The sequence below is a fragment of the Somniosus microcephalus genome, chromosome 5 (assembly GCF_052327205.1).
Source record: "Somniosus microcephalus isolate GS21.2 chromosome 5, FLI_Smic_1.0, whole genome shotgun sequence".
Classification (NCBI taxonomy): domain Eukaryota; kingdom Metazoa; phylum Chordata; class Chondrichthyes; order Squaliformes; family Somniosidae; genus Somniosus; species Somniosus microcephalus.
In genome coordinates this window covers 159,361,791-159,381,886 of record NC_140991.1, presented here as the reverse complement: position 1 = coordinate 159,381,886, position 20,096 = coordinate 159,361,791, and positions in this window count along the sequence as shown.

The window sequence follows — 20,096 nt, the reverse complement described above, 5'->3', positions numbered from 1 at the left end:
AAACGTCCTTCCTGCATCTAGTCTGTCCAGGCCTGACAGAATTTTATGGGTTTCGATGAGATCCCCTCTCAATCTTCTAAACTCCAGTGAGTATAAGCCCCATCGACACAATCTCTCCTCATACGTCATTCCTGCCATCCCAGGTATCAGCCTGGTGAATCTTCGCTGTACTCCTTCCATGGCAAGAATGTCCTTCCTCAGGTAAGGCGACCAAAACTGCACACAATACTCAAGGTGCGGCCTCACCAAGGCCCTGTACAACTGTAGCAAGACATCCTTGTTCCTGCACTCGAATCCTCTTGCTACGAAGGCCAACATACCATTTGCCTTCTTAACTGCCTGCTGCACCTGCATGCTTACCTTCAGCGACTGGTGCACAAGAACACCCAGGTCTCTTTGCACTTCCCCTTCTCCCAATCTATTGCCATTCAAATAATAATCTGCCTTCCTGTTTTTGCCACCAAAGTGGATAACCTCACATTTATCCACATTATAGTGCATTTGCCATGTTTCTGCCCAATCACCCAATCTGTCCAAATCATACTGGAGTTTCTCGACATCCTCCTCACAGCTTACCCTCCCACCCAGTAGCCCATCTCCGGGCGGCCAGCCTAATCCCTGTTCAGGCTGCAGCACACTACTCCCTTCGGTGTGGCTGCACTGTCCTGTATTTTTGGTCCCTCGCAGCCTGTGGCTGCTGTTTGGGGACCTCTGCCCTCAGATTGATCCCTGACTCGAGAGGCTGCCCTTTTAAACTGGGGAGCCGGTGACCACGGTTTCTTTGCCCGTGGCGTATGTGGGGACCTTCTAGGGACTTTGGCTGGTGGGGGGTTTCTGGCTGGTGGGTCTTTAACACGAGCCACTGCCCCCCTCCTGTGCAGTCTGTGAACTTCCCTCTACCGCTGCCTGGGGATTTTTATCCTCAGGTTTTTCCTCTCCTAAACCTGTGCTGGGGCAGGCAACTCTACGCAGCCTGATGCTGCCAGCTGCCGGTCCTCACCCTCACATTCCACCTCTCCTAAACCTGGGTTAGTGGCAGGTAACTCTCTGCAGCCTAATGCTGCAGGCTGAGGGTCCTCACCCTCACATTCCACCTCTCCTAAATCTGGGTTAGGGGCAGGTAATTCTCTGCAGCTTAATGCTGCAGGCTGCGGGTCCTCGCCCCCAGGTCCCACCTCGTCTAAGTCCCAGATGAGTGGGGGCGGATCCCAAACAGTGGGTGGGATGGCCCCTACCTTAAAACAGGCCACTGCACCTGCCTGTGCAGCCTGTGAGTTTGTTCCTGCTGCAGGCTGAGGATTTCTATCCTCAGACCATGCCCTAACCGGCTGTTCCCTTCTCTCGGGCTTAAACAATGTACATTGATTAATGTAACTAGCAGCCTGCCAGTAACCCTGTTTTAAAGTTTCGTCCGCTGCCCCGAACGTGCCTCCTATGGACTCCCCATTCTTTCTCTTTACCGGGACGGCCTTAAAGACGGGATCTTGGGCTTGGACCTGCTTTAAGTCTGGGGCCATTAAAGCTACCCCTTGTGTGCCTCCCTTGCCCCGGATTGCGGCTACCGGGCCTGCTCTACAGGGATCCCAGAACTCTTCTTCCCTGGCCCCCTGCTTGGCCACCTCGTTGGTCTTTTGGTTACACTCCCACATGGTACGGAGGGATCCAAAATCTATGGCCAAAGGTTTGGACATTTCCTCAGCCTGCTCGTTCCCTGTGAATCCCATTAGGCTAAATGGGACCTCATTAGACCTGGGTGAATTGGTCGGGTCTTCCAAATGGGCCACCGTGCTGGAAGCTCCAGTGCCCACCGAATATCTCCCCTGCACCATCTCCACCCCCATCTTAACATATGGCCTGCTCCCTTCAGCGTTTTCAAGGGGACACAGGTCGACAGGCTGCGCTGGTTCTAGTCAGGGCTGTGGGTTGGATGGGGCGGATGGGGTCAGAGCACCGGTGGTGTCCGCTACCTTCCCTTGGCCAGTCAATAGGGAACTCATTGCGTCCAAAAATGACCCGACCGTGGCGGGAGGGATTCCTGTCTCTGTCTTTTGGGCTGGGGCTGAGGAATTCTTTCCCTTGTTATCCTTACAGGGATTTCTACACTCCTTCCTCCAGTGTCCATCCTTCCCACACCCGTAACAGGTAAGCTTTGTGCTGGAAGGGTTATTTCCTTTCTGATGCCACTCCTTCCTACCCTGCCGGGTTTTACCTCATGCACCTTCCATTTAGGTGGGTGTGCATCGGTCCCCTTACCATTCCGTTAAGCTACGGTCAATTGTCTGATCACCGTCAGTTAGGTAGTCAGGGGATGCTTTGGGTCAAACCACATTTCTGCCTTGGCCCTGACCTGTGGCAAGCTGTTTGCCACCAGGCAACGGAGCCAGTGGGCCAGCTGATCCTGGTCCAGGTTAGCCCGGTCAGGTGTCCCTGTACAGGCACTCCAATACACCGGCCACAACCTGTTCGTGAAAGCCTGCGGGGTTTCCCCTGCGAGCTGCACTGTCTTCTCCACTCGGGAGAAAGGACTTCCCTGATTCATCCCCATGGCCTCAAGAACTTCCTCCTTGAGTTCCCCACACTCGCACTGTCCCTTCTTACACTGGTCAGACAGGGACTGGAGGAGCTTACTCTCCAGGGAGAATAGCAGCATTTTGGCCTGTTCAGCATCATCGCACTCGTTGATGCTGGCTGCCCCACTTCCCTGAAGTGGACCGAGGGGTCCCCATTCTCTGTGAGCATTGGTATATGGCTTACCATAGCCCTAATCTGTTGGGTGCTGTAGGGAACTACAAACTGGTTTTGGAGTGGTCCCTCCTCGCCATCCTCAGCGGGTGTGCCAATCCTTCGCTGCCGGGCCGGGCACATTGGCCCCGGTCCCGGTCTCTCTCGCGGGGGGTTTTCTGTGGTGTATGTAACCTGTTCCACCTTAAGAGAACTTAAGCCTGTTCCACCTGAAGAGATGTACTACTTTCTCTGGCTGCTGTATACGTAATACCGGTGGTGACCACCGGTATATAAGCACTGTGTAGTAATATTGTATTTTAGTATAGTCCTGACCTCCAACCAGTAAAGACCTGTTGAACTTTAATCTTGTAGTCTGTGTTAGTAATTACAACTAGAACACACAGACTTAACAGTGGCGACGAGTCCGATTCTTACCCTGCGGCAGTTTATATGGGAACATTAATACCTTTGATAGCGACATCGAAGATTGGGCCATGTATGTAGAACGCATACAAAATTATTGTAAAGCAAATAAAATTTCAGATGAAGAGAAAGCACTAACATTATTAAACTTAATGGGTGCAAAGACATACGGGCAATTGAAACACCTTTTATCACCAGATGAACCGACGGATAAGACGTTCGAGGAGATTGTTACTGTCCTGAAAAATCATCTAAACCCCACGCCGCTGATGCTAGCGGAACGATTTAAATTTTACAGCAGAAGGCAGCTGAAGGATGAAAGCAATGCTAAATATTTAATGGAATTGCGTAAGCTAGCAAAGTACTGTCAGTTTGGAACGAGACTGACAGAGGCGCTACGAGATAAATTTGTGTGCGGTTTATTAAAAGAAGATACACAAAAGCGACTGCCCGAGGAGAATGAGCTGACGCTTGAGAAAGCGGTCACTATGGCAGCAGCACACGAAGCCGCAGCGAGAGGCACGGCAGTAATGCAGCTACGGTCACCGGAACTCAGTACAAATAAATTGGGTTTGAGTACTGTAAAATGTTATCGTTGTGGAAAGACAACGCACGATCAGAACCAGTGTTGGTTTAAAAACCAAGAATGCAGAACGTGTGGCAGGCTTGGCCACATAGCTAAAGTATGCCGGTCAGGAAAGAAAACCAGCAACAAAAAGTCACCGCAAGGAAAATACATAAAGGTACACAAGGTGACAAAGAACAGTTCGACCGAACAGAAGTCAGATTCAGAAGCTAGCAGTAATGAACTGGGTAGCTTAAGAGTACACAACGTTGGTAAGGATGCAGATCTCCAGACAATTTGGGTCACCCTTCAGATAGCAGGAGTCCAAGTAAAGATGGAATTGGACACTGGATCGGCATTGACGGTCATGAATAAGAAAGATTACAAAAGGTTATTCCAACATATTCCCTTACGGGATACGGAGATTATATTGAAAACATACACGGGGCAAAGAGTGTACCCCATCGGAAAGATAGAGGTAAAAGTGGTCCACAAGGGCGAAGAAAGCCAAGTAATGGACTTATATGTGCTACCTGAAGGAGGTCCACCACTACTGGGACGGGAGTGGATTAGGAAAATGAATATGGACTGGCACTCCTTGAAGACACTAACGGTAGATTCCGGGGAAACAGATGTCAAACCTAAACGATTGTCCAAAATATTGGATGATGCTAAAGAGGTGTTCCAGCAGGGACTGGGAACAGAGGAATTACGGCAAACGTCAAGATTGATGAACATGCACACCCAAAAATTTTTAAAGCCAGACCGGTACCCTATGCAATACGACCTACTGTAGAAGCGGAACTGGAAGCGCTAGAACGTTCAGGTGTACTGTCTAAGGTAGATTGGAGTGAGTGGGCTACGCCCATTGTTCCCGTTATGAAACGTCCTTCGAGCAACAAGCCAGGAGAACCAGGGAAGGTTCGCATCTGTGGAGATTTCAAAATCACCGTTAATCCGGTGCTTCACACGGTGCAGTATCCGCTTCCGCGGATTGAGGATATTTTGCTTCGTTATCTGGCGGGAAACACTTCACCAAGATAGACCTGGCGCAGGCGTACTTGCAGATGGAGGTTGAAGAAGAGTCACGCCAATACCTCACGATCAACACGCATCGAGGTTTGTACCGGTACAATAGGCTGGTTTTTGGAGTGGCATCGGCTCCAGCAATTTGGCAGAGGGCCATGGAGCAGGTATTACAGGGAATTCCAGGCACACAATGTTACCTGGACGATATTCTGATTACAGGTGATGGTGATGAAGAACACCTCGCAAACTTGGAACTGGTGCTCAACAGACTGAAAGAGTATGGACTTAGAGTTAATCGGCAGAAATGTGAGTTCTTCCAGAAGCGGATCTCGTACTGTGGGCATGTCATTGACCGGGAGGGGCTTCATAAGTCTCCTGACAAGATAGAGGCAGTTGTAAAGGCTCCCGCTCTGGATAATGTCTCTCAGTTGAGGTCATTTCTAGGATTGATTAACTATTACCATAAATTTCTACCAAATCTATCCACGGTACTGCACCCACTAAACGCTCTTTTACAGAAGGGGGTACCATGGGAATGGAGCGAAAACTGTAAGAAGGCATTTCGCAAAAGCAAAGAATTGATCACCTCAGAGGAAGTGTTGGCTCACTTCAACCCGACACTGCCGATGCGGTTGGCTTGTGATGCTTCTCCATATGGTATTGGGGCAGTACTCTCACACAAGTTGCCAAATGGCACGGAAAGGCCAGTCGCGTTTGCATCCAGATCATTGACCTCCGCTGAGCGCAACTATGCGCAGATCGATAGGGAGGCTCTCAGCCTTGTATGGGGAGTTAAGAGTTTAATTATTACCTGCAGGGCCAAAAATTCACACTTCTGACAGACCATCAGCCGTTGGTATCCATTTTTAACCCTAAGAAGGGTGTTTCAGTGATGACAGCACAGCGTCTCCAGAGATGGTCCCTTTTCCTAGGGGCACATCAATATCAAATAGAATTCAAAGGTACGAAGCAGCATGGCAATGCTGATGGGCTGTCGCGCCTGCCACTACCTGAAGAAGAAGAAACGACGAAAGTTGACCCTGTTGAGTTATTTCATTTGACCATCATCGAGTGTTTACCAGTCACCAATGCAAGTATTGAAAGAGAAACCAGGAACGACCCGACACTGTCCAGAGTCTACGAGGTGACAGTGAAAGGATGGCCAACACGTCGTGATCCTCTGTTACCGGCATTCTCGGCAAGGCGAGACCAGCTGTCCGTCTGCCATGGTACTTTGATGTACGGGACAAGAGTGATTATTCCTCCCAAGTTGAAGGAAAGAGTTCTAAAAGAACTGCATGAAGGTCATCTGGGGGGAGTTAAGATGAAAAGTCTTGCTAGGGCTTATGTATGGTGGCCGGGTATTGACCAACAGATAGAGGAGTTGACGAAAAGCTGCGCTGGGTGCCAAAAAGTGCAAAATGCACCTCCGATCGCACCACTACACCCATGGGAATGGCCTTCAGCCCCATGGCAACGCATACATATTGACTTTGCTGGTCCATTCATGGACTCCATGTTCCTAATTGCGGTGGACGCACATTCCAAATGGCCAGAAGTGATCAAGATGAATACCACTACTTCAGAAAAGACAATTGCGGTGTTAAGAACAATATTTGCAAGGAACGGATTGCCAGAACAGATCTGTTCGGACAATGGACCACAGTTCGTGTCGGAAGAATTCCAAAAATTCTTAAAGAAGAATGGGGTGAAACATTATACCTCTGCCCCATATCATCCGGCGACAAACGGGTTGGCCGAGAGATTTGTCGAAACATTCAAAAAGGCAATAAAGGCCATGAACGATGATCAGATTCCGCTACAGCACAAGGTGGACAATTTCCTAATGGCATATCGAAACACCGCTCATGCAGTGACTAACCAAAGTCCTGCCATGATGTTTTATAACAGGAGGTTGCGGTCCAGGTTGGACTTGTTAAAACCAAATGTGCGGAGGGAAGTGGAAAACAAACAGTTCCGGCATATTAATAACAAGACCACTCGAAGTTTCGACGTAGGACAACCAGTGTTGGCAAGGGGCTATGGAAACGAAAAATGGCAGTCCGGAACAATTCGGGCCAGACAAGGACCTCTAATGTACACAGTAGATATTGGTAACAATGTGATAAGGCGTCATGCGGATCAACTGGTAGAATCGAGAGCAAGGGTCGAACCCATGGTTGCGACAGAGACAACTGTGGAAGACGTTAATGAACCTGAAGCATCTACCTCGGCAGGGAATGTACCTGAGGATGATAACACCCAATGCAAGGGAGACCAACTAGAGGAGTCACCTCAGCAACAGGAATCAGAGACCACTGAAAGGCGTTATCCAAACCGAATCAGAAGGCCTCCTGAGAGACTGAACCTTTGAAATGTTTATACCTGAAGTTATATATGTTATTATGTTATGTTAAATGGGGATATGACTGTTCAGCTAAAAAGGGAGGATTGTGGTGTATTTAACCTGTTTCACCTTAAGAGAACTTAAGCCTGTTCCACCTTAAGAAATGCACTACTTTCTCTGGCTGCTGTATACGTAATACCGCTGGTGACCACCGGTATATAAGCACTGTGTAGTAATATTGTATTTTAGTATAGTCCTGACCTCCAACCAGTAAAGACCTGTTGAACTTTAATCTTGTAGTCTGTGTTGGTAATTACAACTAGAACACACAGACTTAATAGTGGTGACGAGTCCGATTCTTACCCTGCGACAGTTTATATCCACGGCGGCTTCGTCCACAGAACGGTCGTCGAAGAGAGGCTTCCACCCTCATCACCCTGCTGGAAGACACGGCGCGCGGCAGACATCGAGAAACCAGAGTGCAGAAGACATCCTGAACTCGAAGCCTCCATCAGCGGCTGTCAGCTATCTTCTTTCTTCCTCGGTGGTGGGTAAGCCGGGCAGCGACGCGACCAGAAAGTCGGCCGCGTTGGCTGTACAGACGGGGAGGGAAGACGGAGGAATAAGGGCGGTAAGATCGATCGCGACCGGAGATAAGGGCCGGGCCGCATTCGGGCCGAAAGGCGCAGCGCGTGGACATCAATCGCGGCTGGTGATAAGGGGCGGGCCGCATTCGGGCTAAAAAGGCGCAGCGTCTGGGGCAACTGAAGGCGCGAGAGCCGCGGTGAAGTGGAGACAGCATCGGGGGACGGGTGAAGACCGCCAAGCGCGGGAAAACCGCCATTTTGTAGGCGGAGGACGAAGACAAGAGCGGGAAGCCGCCATCTTGGATAAAAATAAAAATAAATTAAATTGCAACGATGCCTAAACATGGGAACATTAATACCTTTGATAGCGACATCGAAGATTGGGCCATGTATGTAGAACGCATACAAAATTATTGTAAAGCAAATAAAATTCCAGATGAAGAGAAAGCACTAACATTATTAAACTTAATGGGTGCGAAGACATACGGGCAATTGAAACACCTTTTATCACCAGATGAACCGGCGGATAAGACGTTCGAGGAGATTGTTACTGTCCTGAAAAATCATCTAAACCCCACGCCGCTGATGCTAGCGGAACGATTTAAATTTTACAGCAGAAGGCAGCTGAAGGATGAAAGCAATGCTAAATATTTAATGGAATTGCGTAAGCTAGCAAAGTACTGTCAGTTTGGAACGAGACTGACAGAGGCGCTACGAGATAAATTTGTGTGCGGTTTATTAAAAGAAGATACACAAAAGCGATTGCTCGAGGAGAATGAGCTGACGCTTGAGAAAGCGGTCACTATGGCAGCAGCACACGAAGCCGCAGCGAGAGGCACGGCAGTAATGCAGCTACGGTCACTGGAACTCAGTACAAATAAATTGGGTTTGAGTACTGTAAAATGTTATCGTTGTGGAAAGACAACGCACGATCAGAACCAGTGTTGGTTTAAAAACCAAGAATGCAGAACGTGTGGCAGGCTTGGCCACATAGCTAAAGTATGCCGGTCAGGAAAGAAGACCAGCAACAAAAAGTCACCGCAAGGAAAATACATAAAGGTACACAAGGTGACAAAGAACAGTTCGACCGAACAGAAGTCAGATTCAGAAGCTAGCAGTAATGAACTGGGTAGCTTAAGAGTACACAACGTTGGTAAGGATGCAGATCTCCAGACAATTTGGGTCACCCTTCAGATAGCAGGAGTCCAAGTAAAGATGGAATTGGACACTGGATCGGCATTGACGGTCATGAATAAGAAAGATTACAAAAGGTTATTCCAACATATTCCCTTACGGGATACGGAGATTATATTGAAAACATACACGGGGCAAAGAGTGTACCCCATCGGAAAGATAGAGGTAAAAGTGGTCCACAAGGGCGAAGAAAGCCAAGTAATGGACTTATATGTGCTACCTGAAGGAGGTCCACCACTACTGGGACGGGAGTGGATTAGGAAAATGAATATGGACTGGCACTCCTTGAAGGCACTAACGGTAGATTCCGGGGAAACAGATGTCAAACCTAAACGATTGTCCAAAATATTGGATGATGCTAAAGAGGTGTTCCAGCAGGGACTGGGAGCACTGAGAGGAATTACGGCAAACATCAAGATTGATGAACATGCACACCCAAAATTTTTTAAAGCCAGACCGGTACCCTATGCAATACGACCTACTGTAGAAGCGGAACTGGAAGCGCTAGAACGTTCAGGTGTACTGTCTAAGGTAGATTGGAGTGAGTGGGCTACGCCCATTGTTCCCGTTATGAAATGTCCTTCGAGCAACAAGCCAGGAGAACCAGGGAAGGTTCGCATCTGTGGAGATTTCAAAATCACCGTTAATCCGGTGCTTCACACGGTGCAGTATCCGCTTCCGCGGATTGAGGATATTTTGCTTCGTTGTCTGGCGGGAAACACTTCACCAAGATAGACCTGGCGCAGGCGTACTTGCAGATGGAGGTTCAAGAAGAGTCATGCCAATACCTCACGATCAACACGCATCGAGGTTTGTACCGGTACAATAGGCTGGTTTTTGGAGTGGCATCGGCTCCAGCAATTTGGCAGAGGGCCATGGAGCAGGTATTACAGGGAATTCCAGGCACACAATGTTACCTGGACGATATTCTGATTACAGGTGATGGTGATGAAGAACACCTCGCAAACTTGGAACTGGTGCTCAACAGACTGAAAGAGTATGGACTTAGAGTTAATCGGCAGAAATGTGAGTTCTTCCAGAAGCGGATCTCGTACTGTGGTCATGTAAATGACCGGGAGGGGCTTCATAAGTCTCCTGACAAGATAGAGGCAGTTGTAAAGGCTCCCGCTCCGGATAATGTCTCTCAGTTGAGGTCATTTCTAGGATTGATTAACTATTACCATAAATTTCTACCAAATCTATCCACGGTACTGCACCCACTAAATGCTCTTTTACAGAAGGGGGTACCATGGGAATGGAGCGAAAACTGTAAGAAGGCATTTCGCAAAAGCAAAGAATTGATCACCTCAGAGGAAGTGTTGGCTCACTTCAACCCGACACTGCCTATTCGGTTGGCTTGTGATGCTTCTCCATATGGTATTGGGGCAGTACTCTCACACAAGTTGCCAAATGGCACGGAAAGGCCAGTCGCGTTTGCATCCAGATCATTGACCTCCGCTGAGCGCAACTATGCGCAGATCGATAGGGAGGCTCTCAGCCTTGTATGGGGAGTGAAGAAGTTTAATCATTACCTGCAGGGCCAAAAATTCACACTTCTGACAGACCATCAGCCGTTGGTATCCATTTTTACCCCTAAGAAGGGTGTTTCAGTGATGACAGCACAGCGTCTCCAGAGATGGTCCCTTTTCCTAGGGGCACATCAATATCAAATAGAATTCAAAGGTACGAAGCAGCATGGCAATGCTGATGGGCTGTCGCGCCTGCCACTACCTGAAGAAGAAGAAACGACGAAAGTTGACCCTGTTGAGTTATTTCATTCGACCATCATCGAGTGTTTACCAGTCACCAATGCAAGTATTGAAAGAGAAACCAGGAACGACCCGACACTGTCCAGAACATAAGAACATAAGAACATAAGAAATAGGAGCAGGAGTAGGCCAATCGGCCCCTCGAGCCTGCTCCACCATTCAATAAGATCATGGCTGATCTGATCCTAACCTCAAATCTTCTATCACTCTGCATCCACCCGAACCCATGTGATCTCCCGGGAGAGGCGAAAAACCAGATAAAGACACAATGGCCAATTTGGGAGAAAAAAATCTGGGTAATTCCTCTCCGACCCATCTAGGCGATCGAAATTCTTCCAGGAGATCACTCTGTCCCTATATTTTCTGCAGTACTTACCTTCTGTAAAGGCGATCTCCACCCCAGCCAGGAACAGGAATAAAACCATCTCCTGAAATCTAACAGAATTAGAACACAGTAGGAGCAGAACAAGGCTACACGGCCCCTGGGCCCGCTCCACTACCCACAGGGCCATGACCATTCCGAACCCAGACTCATGTCCAATTTCCTGCCCGCTCCCCGTAACCCTTAATTCCCTTTACTTCTAGGAAACTATCTATTTCTGTTTTAAATTTATTTAATGATGTAGCTTCCAAAGCTTTCTGGGGCAGCAAATTCCACAAACCTACCACCCTCTGAGTGAAGAAGTTTCTCCTCATCTCAGTTTTGAATGAGCAGCCCCTTATTTTAAGATTATGTCCCCTAGTTCTAGTTTCACCCATCATTGGGAACATCCTCACTGCATCCACCCGATCAAGCCCCTTCACAATCTTATATGTTTCAATAAGATCGCCTCTCATTCTTCTGAACTCCAATGAGTAGAGTCCCAATCTACTCAACCTCTCCTCATATGACCACCCCCTCATCCCCGGGATTAACCGAGTGAACCTTCTTTGTACTGACTCGAGAGCAAGTATGTCTTTTCTTAAGTATGGACACCAAAACTGTATGCAGTATTCCAGGTGCGGCCTCACCAATACCTTATACAACTGCAGCAATACCTCCCTGTTTTTATATTCCAACCCCCTAGCAATAAAAGCCAACATTCCATTGGCCTTCTTAATCACTTGCTGCACCTGCATACTAACTTTTGGAGTTTCGTGCACCAGGACCCCCAGATCCCTTTGTACTACAGTACTTTCCAGTTTCTTGCCATTAAGATAATAACTTGCTCTATGATTTTTCCTGCCAAAGTGCATAACCTCACACTTTCCAGTATTGTATTCCATCTGCCAAATCTCTGCCCACTTACTTAGCCTGTCTATGTCCCTTTGCAGGTTTTTTATGTCCTCCTCACTCACTACTTTCCGTCCCATCTTTGTATCATCTGCAAACTTTGATATGTTACACTCGGTCCCCTCCTCCAAATCGTTAATATAGATTGTAAAGAGTTGGGGACCCAGCACTGACCCCTGCGGAACACCACTAGTTACTGGTTGCCAATCTGAGAACGAACCATTTATCCCAACTCTCTGCTTTCTGTTAGAGAGCCAATCCTCCACCCACGCCAGAATATTATCCCCAATCCCGTGATTTTTTATCTTGAGCAATAATCTTTTGTGTGGCACCTTGTCAAATGCCTTTTGGAAGTCTAAATACACTACGTCCGCTGGTTCCCCTTTATCCACCCTGTATGTTACTTCCTCAAAAAACTCAAGCAAATTTGTTAAACATGACTTCCCCTTCATGAAACCATGCTGAGTTTGCCCTATTAAATTATGTTTATCCAAATGTCCCGTTACTGTCTCCTTAATAATGGACTCTAACATTTTACCAACCACAGATGTTAGGCTAACAGGTCTATAGTTTCCAGCCTTCTGCCCACTACCCTTTTTAAATAAGGGTGTTACATTAGCAGTTTTCCAATCTGCCGGGACCTTTGCTGAGTCCAGTGAGTTTTGGAAAATTATTACCAATGCATCCACAATCCCTACCGCCACTTCCCTCAAGACCCTGGGATGCAAGCCATCAGGTCCAGGGGATTTATCCGCCTTGAGTCCCATTATTTTACCAAGTACCACTTCCTTAGTGATTTTAATTGTATTTAGTTCCTCCCCCCCTAGAGCCCCCTGTTTGTCCAGTGTTGGGATATTCTTAGTGTCCTCTACTGTAAAGACTGATACAAAATAATTGTTCAGTGTTTTTGCCATCTCCATGTTTCCCACCATTAATTTCCCGGTCTCATCCTCTAAGGGACCAATATTTACTTTAGCCACCCTTTTTCTTTTTATATAACTATAGAAACTTTTACTGTCTGTTTTTATATTTTTTGCTAATTTAGTTTCATAATCTATCTTCCCTTTCTTAATCAATCTTTTTGTTATTTTTTGCTGTCTTTTAAAGACTTCCCAATCTTCCATCCTCCCACTAGATTTGGCTACCTTATATGCCCTTGTTTTTAGTCGGATACTATCCTTAATTACTTTACTTAGGCACGGATGACTATCTTTTCTTTTACACCCTTTTTTCCTCAGTCGAATATATTTTTTTTGGAAGTTGTAAAATAACTCCTTAAATGTACACCACTGGTCATGTACCGTCTTACTCTTTAATCTATTTTCCCAGTCCATTCTAATTAATTCTGCTCTCATACCTTCATAGTCTCCTTTATTCAAGCTCAGCACGCTTGTTTGAGATCCAACCTTCTCACCCTCTAATTGAATATGGAACTCAACCATGTTATGGTCACTCATTCCAAGGGGATCCTTTACTAGGACATTTTTAATTAATCCTGCCTCATTACACAGGACCAAATCTAAGGTTGCTTGCCCCCTGGTCTACGAGGTGACAGTGAAAGGATGGCCAACACGTGGTGATCCTCTGTTACCGGCATTCTTGGCAAGGTGAGACCAGCTGTCCGTCTGCCATGGTACTTTGATGTACGGGACAAGAGTGATTATTCCTCCCAAGTTAAAGGAAAGAGTTCTAAAAGAACTGCATGAAGGTCATCTGGGGGGAGTTAAGATGAAATGTCTTGCTAGGGCTTATGTATGGTGGCCGGGTATTGACCAACAGATAGAGGAGTTGACGAAAAGCTGCGCTGTGTGCCAAAAAGTGCAAAATGCACCTCCGATCGCACCACTACACCCATGGGAATGGCCTTCAGCCCCATGGCAACGCATACATATTGACTTTGCTGGTCCATTCATGGACTCCATGTTCCTAATTGCGGTGGACGCACATTCCAAATGGCCAGAAGTGATCAAGATGAATACCACTACTTCAGAAAAGACAATTGCGGTGTTAAGAACAATATTTGCAAGGAACGGATTGCCAGAACAGATCTGTTCGGACAACGGACCACAGTTCGTGTTGGAAGAATTCCAAAAATTCTTAAAGAAGAATGGGGTGAAACATTATACCTCTGCCCCATATCATCCGGCGACAAACGGGTTGGCCGAGAGATTTGTCCAAACATTCAAAAAGGCAATAAAGGCCATGAACGATGATCAGATTCCGCTACAGCACAAGGTGGACAATTTCCTAATGGCATATCGAAACGCCGCTCATGCAGTGACTAACCAAAGTCCTGCCATGATGTTTTATAACAGGAGGTTGCGGTCCAGGTTGGACTTGTTAAAACCAAATGTGCGGAGGGAAGTGGAAAACAAACAGTTCCGGCATATTAATAACAAGACCACTCGAAGTTTCGACGTAGGACAACCAGTGTTGGCAAGGGGCTATGGAAACGAAAAATGGCAGTCCGGAACAATTCGGGCCAGACAAGGACCTCTAATGTACACAGTAGATATTGGTAACAATGTGATAAGGCGTCATGCGGATCAACTGGTAGAATCGAGAGCAAGGGTCGAACCCATGGTTGCGACAGAGACAACTGTGGAAGACGTTAATGAACCTGAAGCATCTACCTCGGCAGGGAATGTACCTGAGGATGATAACATCCAATGCATGGGAGACCAACTAGAGGAGTCACCTCAGCAACAGGAATCAGAGACCACTGAAAGGCGTTATCCAAACCGAATCAGAAGGCCTCCTGAGAGACTGAACCTTTGAACTGTTCATACCTGAAGTTATATATGTTATGATGTTATGTTAAATGGGGATATGACTGTTAAGCTAAAAAGGGAGGATTGTGGTGTATGTAACCTGTTTCACCTTAAGAGAACTTAAGCCTGTTCCACCTTAAGAGATGTACTACTTTCTCTGGCTGCTGTATACGTAATACCGGTGGTAACCACCGGTATATAAGCACTGTGTAGTAATATTGTATTTTAGTATAGTCCTGACCTCCAACCAGTAAAAACCTGTTGAACTTTTATCTTGTAGTCTGTGTTGGTAATTACAACTAGAACACACAGACTTAACATTTTCCACCTCAGCTTCTACCCCTAGCTCCACCGCCCCCCCTTGCTGCCAGACCTCGCTGAAACCTGGCGCTACGGGTGTTGGTCTTGGGACCTCCTGCTCCTCAACCGGGCCTTCCCTTGGCACTATCAGTGGTGTTTGAACCGTTCTCCCCAGGTTCCCTGTAAAGATGACCTGGGCTGCCTTTGGGCTTATGAGGCACACCATGCCCTTTGCCTTCCTTAGGGCAAGGCTCAGGTTCTCTATCTGTTCCTGGCAGGGGCCATGATCTGCATCTTCAAACCCCTGTGCGCTCGCTATCTTATAGGCTGCCTTTAAGTCTCTTACTTTCTCGTCCTGCTCTCTTACTTGTCTTGCTAGGCGGGCATTCTTTTCTTGCAACTTCAGCTCATTGTTCTTGGCCTCAGTGACCTGGCACTGTAAATTTTCCTGCCTAGCCTTATGCTCCCCCCATTAACTGCACCCTTTCCTGGTTCAGGGCCTGCAATGCTACCAGTAACTTCTCCCCTGCTAGAGTCCTTGTTTGGACTTCCAGGGCTGACACCCATATCTCGACTGCCTGTGCTTCAACGAGCCTGTCCAAAAGCTGGATCTGTTTCTTGAAGCACGTCAGCCAGACTGCCTTTTCTGTGGATTTCTTATGATCCTTCCCTTCTGTCCATTTAGCTGCAGTATCTACCGGAGGCCCAGCTTTTAACAGATTAGTGATCCACTTCTTAGTGATATTCACTTTACTGAATACCTAATTAGAAATCCTCTCTTCCATTACTGTTTGCTCTTCCGAATCAGCGTCTACCGTATCGCACCCCTGTTGCCGGTTTCCTGCCGCGGTCGCCATTTCTGTAGGGGGTGGTGTATACAGTCAGCTTTGCCCCTGACTGGTTTTGAGTGGTTCGAATGACTCCCACACCCCTGGGTTCTAGACACCGGACTTAGGTACAGGTGGCGATACAGAATTGGAGTAGACAACTGGTTTGGTGCAAGAAAACTGTATTTTATTTAGAGTCACACTTAAAATTACACACTTAAATTATTGGAGTGATTACAGGCATACAAAAGTACACTGAATTAAGAATGGGGAACACACGGCACAATGAGGGAAAATCACATTAATAATCCCCCTACCCTTGTCCCACCCCCAATACCTAACTAAATTGCTCTACACGAGCCAGGGATTATGCTCACCAATAGGGGTTTCTTGACAGTTCGAATCCTGTCAATTAAGCCGGTTGCATTTTGGGGTTCGCTCTTTGTGTCCTTTGGGGCTTGCCGTCGCCACGTGGTCCCAATCTTAGAATCTGCGAAGATTCTTCAGTTGGATGGAGTCCGCAAATGCGGTATGGGCACGGTTGTGGATTTGTCTGGGTGAGTACCTTCTTTTCTCCATTAGAGATAGGGAGTAAAGTCTTTGTTGGGTACTTTAGCTTGTAGTGTCAAAAACTTCGGGTTTTGTTCTTCTGGTGGTGGTCTGGTCGTCGAGTTTTTGTTGCGGTTGGGGTTCGGCTGGCAGTCTTCGGTGTCGGCTCAGTCGCCGTGGCCTAGATCATTACCTGTGTAGTGGTAATGATCTGAAGGTATGGTTTACCCGGCCCTTTGTTACTGCGGTGCTCGTGGTCGGTCTTCATTTAAGGCTGCGGTTGCGTCCTAGTCGTCTTTGTTGAACCTGCCCCACCGTGCCTCCTCGCCGTGATGTTCCATCTGCTCCTTTGAGTTTTGAGTACTCAATACCTCTTGGTTACTGATGGGCCTGCAATTATACTCTTTTTGAGTTTGTTATCTGTGCGCCAAATCAGGGTTATTTCTTTGTCTAATTTTGGCGGGCTCGTTTAAGGTGATTATAGCCGTTCACCTTAACTGATTTTTGGGGTGGTTGTCCCGTTGCTAAATGGTCTTAAATGTCTTGGTGTTTGTTATGTATAATGTAAATCAGTATCTTCCTGGCTTGGTAGCCAGTTTAAACTGTAAGCGATAATATATGTATAGTCTTGATGGCTTTAAGTTTGTGCAAGATTAAGTCGTTTCCTGGGTTGATTTGTTTTAAAGGGAAGAATGAGTGTTCTTTTCCTTTAGCAGAATGAGATTGTAATCTGATGCCGAGTTGTTCACCTGACTTCAGGTCTCTGTTTTTCCACACCCTGTATCCTACCACACTGAGTAGTCTGACTGAAATGGAGCAAATATTTTTTTTAATGTCATAATCACAGAAATCAAAGCTGCAATCATGTGGTATAAATGAAATAATTAATGGGCAGTGGTGATTTATTCAGTAATAAATCAGCCGATGACATCAAGAATATATAACAATGCAGAATTATCTTCTCCGATGTCAAGAAGTGGTTTGTCACTGAAATGTATTTACTGTAATGTTTGTTCATTCTTCACATAATAAAGAATCTGAGAAAACAAGGTTTGTCAGTTTACAACATGACCCTGCTGCGAATATTAAAAAAAAACTATTGAAAAGGAAGGGCTAGAAATTCAGTTGGTTGCGCCAGCCGTTAGCGCCTTAGGAGGAGTAGATGTCGAGCGCTAGGTGCTTAGCGCCCGGGCGCAGCGCGATCTGCGCCTCGCCCCAACTTCAGTAGACATTTTGCGCCGGCGCAAAGTCTTTGCACGCGCTCAGCTGCGCGCGCAGATCATGACGTCATTTCCTCGTGCAACGCCTCTTGTGCGCCCCCAACTGGAACTTCAGTCGCGCCGGCCCATTGTGCGCCTGGCGGCCCTCGCGACTGTTGAGTGGAACGGTGCTCAGCCGATGCGGGCCGCGGGGAGCGCAAATTAAAGGGCACTTCACCTGCACGATAAAAGGCTGCCATTTTGCAGCACTCATTCTTGTGAGACGGATCTTTGGAGAGAGACCAAGGTAGAGAGCTTACTGCTTTGGCGCAACACTAGGACAGGTACTTCTGGCTTCAGGCTACAGCTTTGCAATTGTCTTTGCCTTCAGTCATATCTCATTGTTTGCCAGCATATTATGGGGGCTGCAATGGGTGTCAACGCAGGCTTTCACAATTACATCCAAAGGGCTCACAGACGCCGTGAGAGAGTGCGAGCCCTGGCTAGATGGAGAGGGGGCAACAGGCGTCGCCAAGGGAGGCCTTACCCACCCAGGGTCTACCGCCAGCAGTTCTCCTATCTCAACATGTCTGACGACCAGTGTGTTAGGAGGCTGCGATTCCGAAGGGAGGTGGTCACAGAGATCTGCCAGCTGCTTCAGAGAGATCTGCAGCCACAGCTGAGGTGCAGGACATCTCTGTCGGTGGCAGTGAAGGTGACGGTGGCTCTCAACTTCTATGCCACCGGCTCCTTCCAATCCGCTGCTGGGGACATTGCTAACATCTCCCAGTTCGCCGTGCATTGCTGCATCTGCCAGGTGACCAATGCCCTTTTCAGAAGGAGACGTCAGTTCATCTCCTTCCCCATGACCCTGGACAAGCAGCAACAGCGTGCAATGGGATTTGGAAGAATAACGCGCTTCCCCATGGTGCAGGGCGCCATTGACTGCATGCATGTGGCTTTGCGGGCACCTGTGGAGAATGCCGAGGATTACCGCAACCGGAAGGGCTACCATTCCCTCAACGTACAGCTGGTGTGTGACCACAGGCAGCTCATCCTAGCTGTCAATGCCCGCTTTCCAGGCAGCAGCCACGATGCCTTCATCCTGCGACAGACTACTGTGGCTGACATGTTCCAGGCACAGCCTCAGCCACGAGGATGGCTTATTGGGGACACAGGCTATCCTTTGTGTACCTGGCTCATGACCCCGCTCCGCGCGCCCAGGACCCCTGCTGAAGAGGCATACAACGAGAGCCATCAAGCGACCAGGAACATCATCGAACAAACAATCGGCGTCCTGAAGCAACGGTTCCGCTGCCTGGATCGTTCCGGCGGAGCCCTGCAGTATTCGCCGGAGCGAGTCTCCCATTTCGTGGTCGTTTGCTGCATGCTGCACAACCTGGCTATCCGCAGGACTCAGGCATTGCCACCACAGATTGGAGCACCACCTCAGGAGGAGGAGCAGGAGGAGGAGGACCAGCACAGGAGGGAGGCACAAGGTCCAAGGGCCGCCCGTCGGCGGCTTATTGAATGTAGGTTCTAGGCCCCCTCTCAGGGAATGGCTTGTGCCAATGAAAGAACATGAATGCAGCCGCTCTGCAAGCCCTCAGCCGGTCAAGGCAACAAAAACTTCAAAGTTCAAACATGGACAATCTGATTAAAGAAAATTGTTTATTCCACAAACTCTGTGTCCTTCCCACATGACAAACAGAAACAGAAAAAAAAAAAAAAGTCAGACACATAACTCGCTCCCACAACCTGGAGAGGATTAACAGAACAGTGAAACAAAAAAGACCGTCATCCTCGGCCTTCATAAAAACAAACACATCATCCTCGGCCTTCATGAAAACAACACATTTGCCCACACCTTCTACTTTTTGGCCCGCGAGGGCGATGCCTTGCGCATACTTGTGCGGCCCCTGCCCGCCCTGCTGCTCCTCCTCAATTGGAGCCCAGTGGCTGCAGCAAGGCTGGGGGAAGGCTCCTGAGGGGCACATGGCGAGACGGCAGATGCCCTTGGGGGTCGGCCTGCACGAGCTCTGGCCCTCGAGGAGCCGGCTGGTGACTGCTGCAGCTGTGGCTGGGCGGCATCAGTGTGTCCAGCAGCTGGTGGCAGCTGCACTGGTGGAGTGGCAGTGTCGGCTGCAGGAATGGGGGCAAGCTGGCTGATGGCAGGCGCTCGCTGGTCGCCTGATACAGTGGCAGTCGCCCGGGCCAGCACTGCAGCATGCGCAGCAAACTGCTGAAGGACAGCCCGCTGGGCTGCTGCAGGGCGGCGGGTGCCCTGGCGATGCCTGGCTGATGCAGCCAGTGTGGCACCAGTTAGTGCCCGTGCTGCCCTGGTCTGTGACCGCATAAGACCAGCCAGTGACTGGACGGCACGACTGAGCACTTGGGTATTCGCCGACTGTGCTGCCCCGAATTCCTCCACACTCCCAGCCAGTGTCTGGACAGCACGAGTGAGCACTTGGGTACTCGCCGACTGTGCTGCCCCGAATTCCTGCAGACTCCTGGCCTGGGCCTGGACGGCACGAGTGAG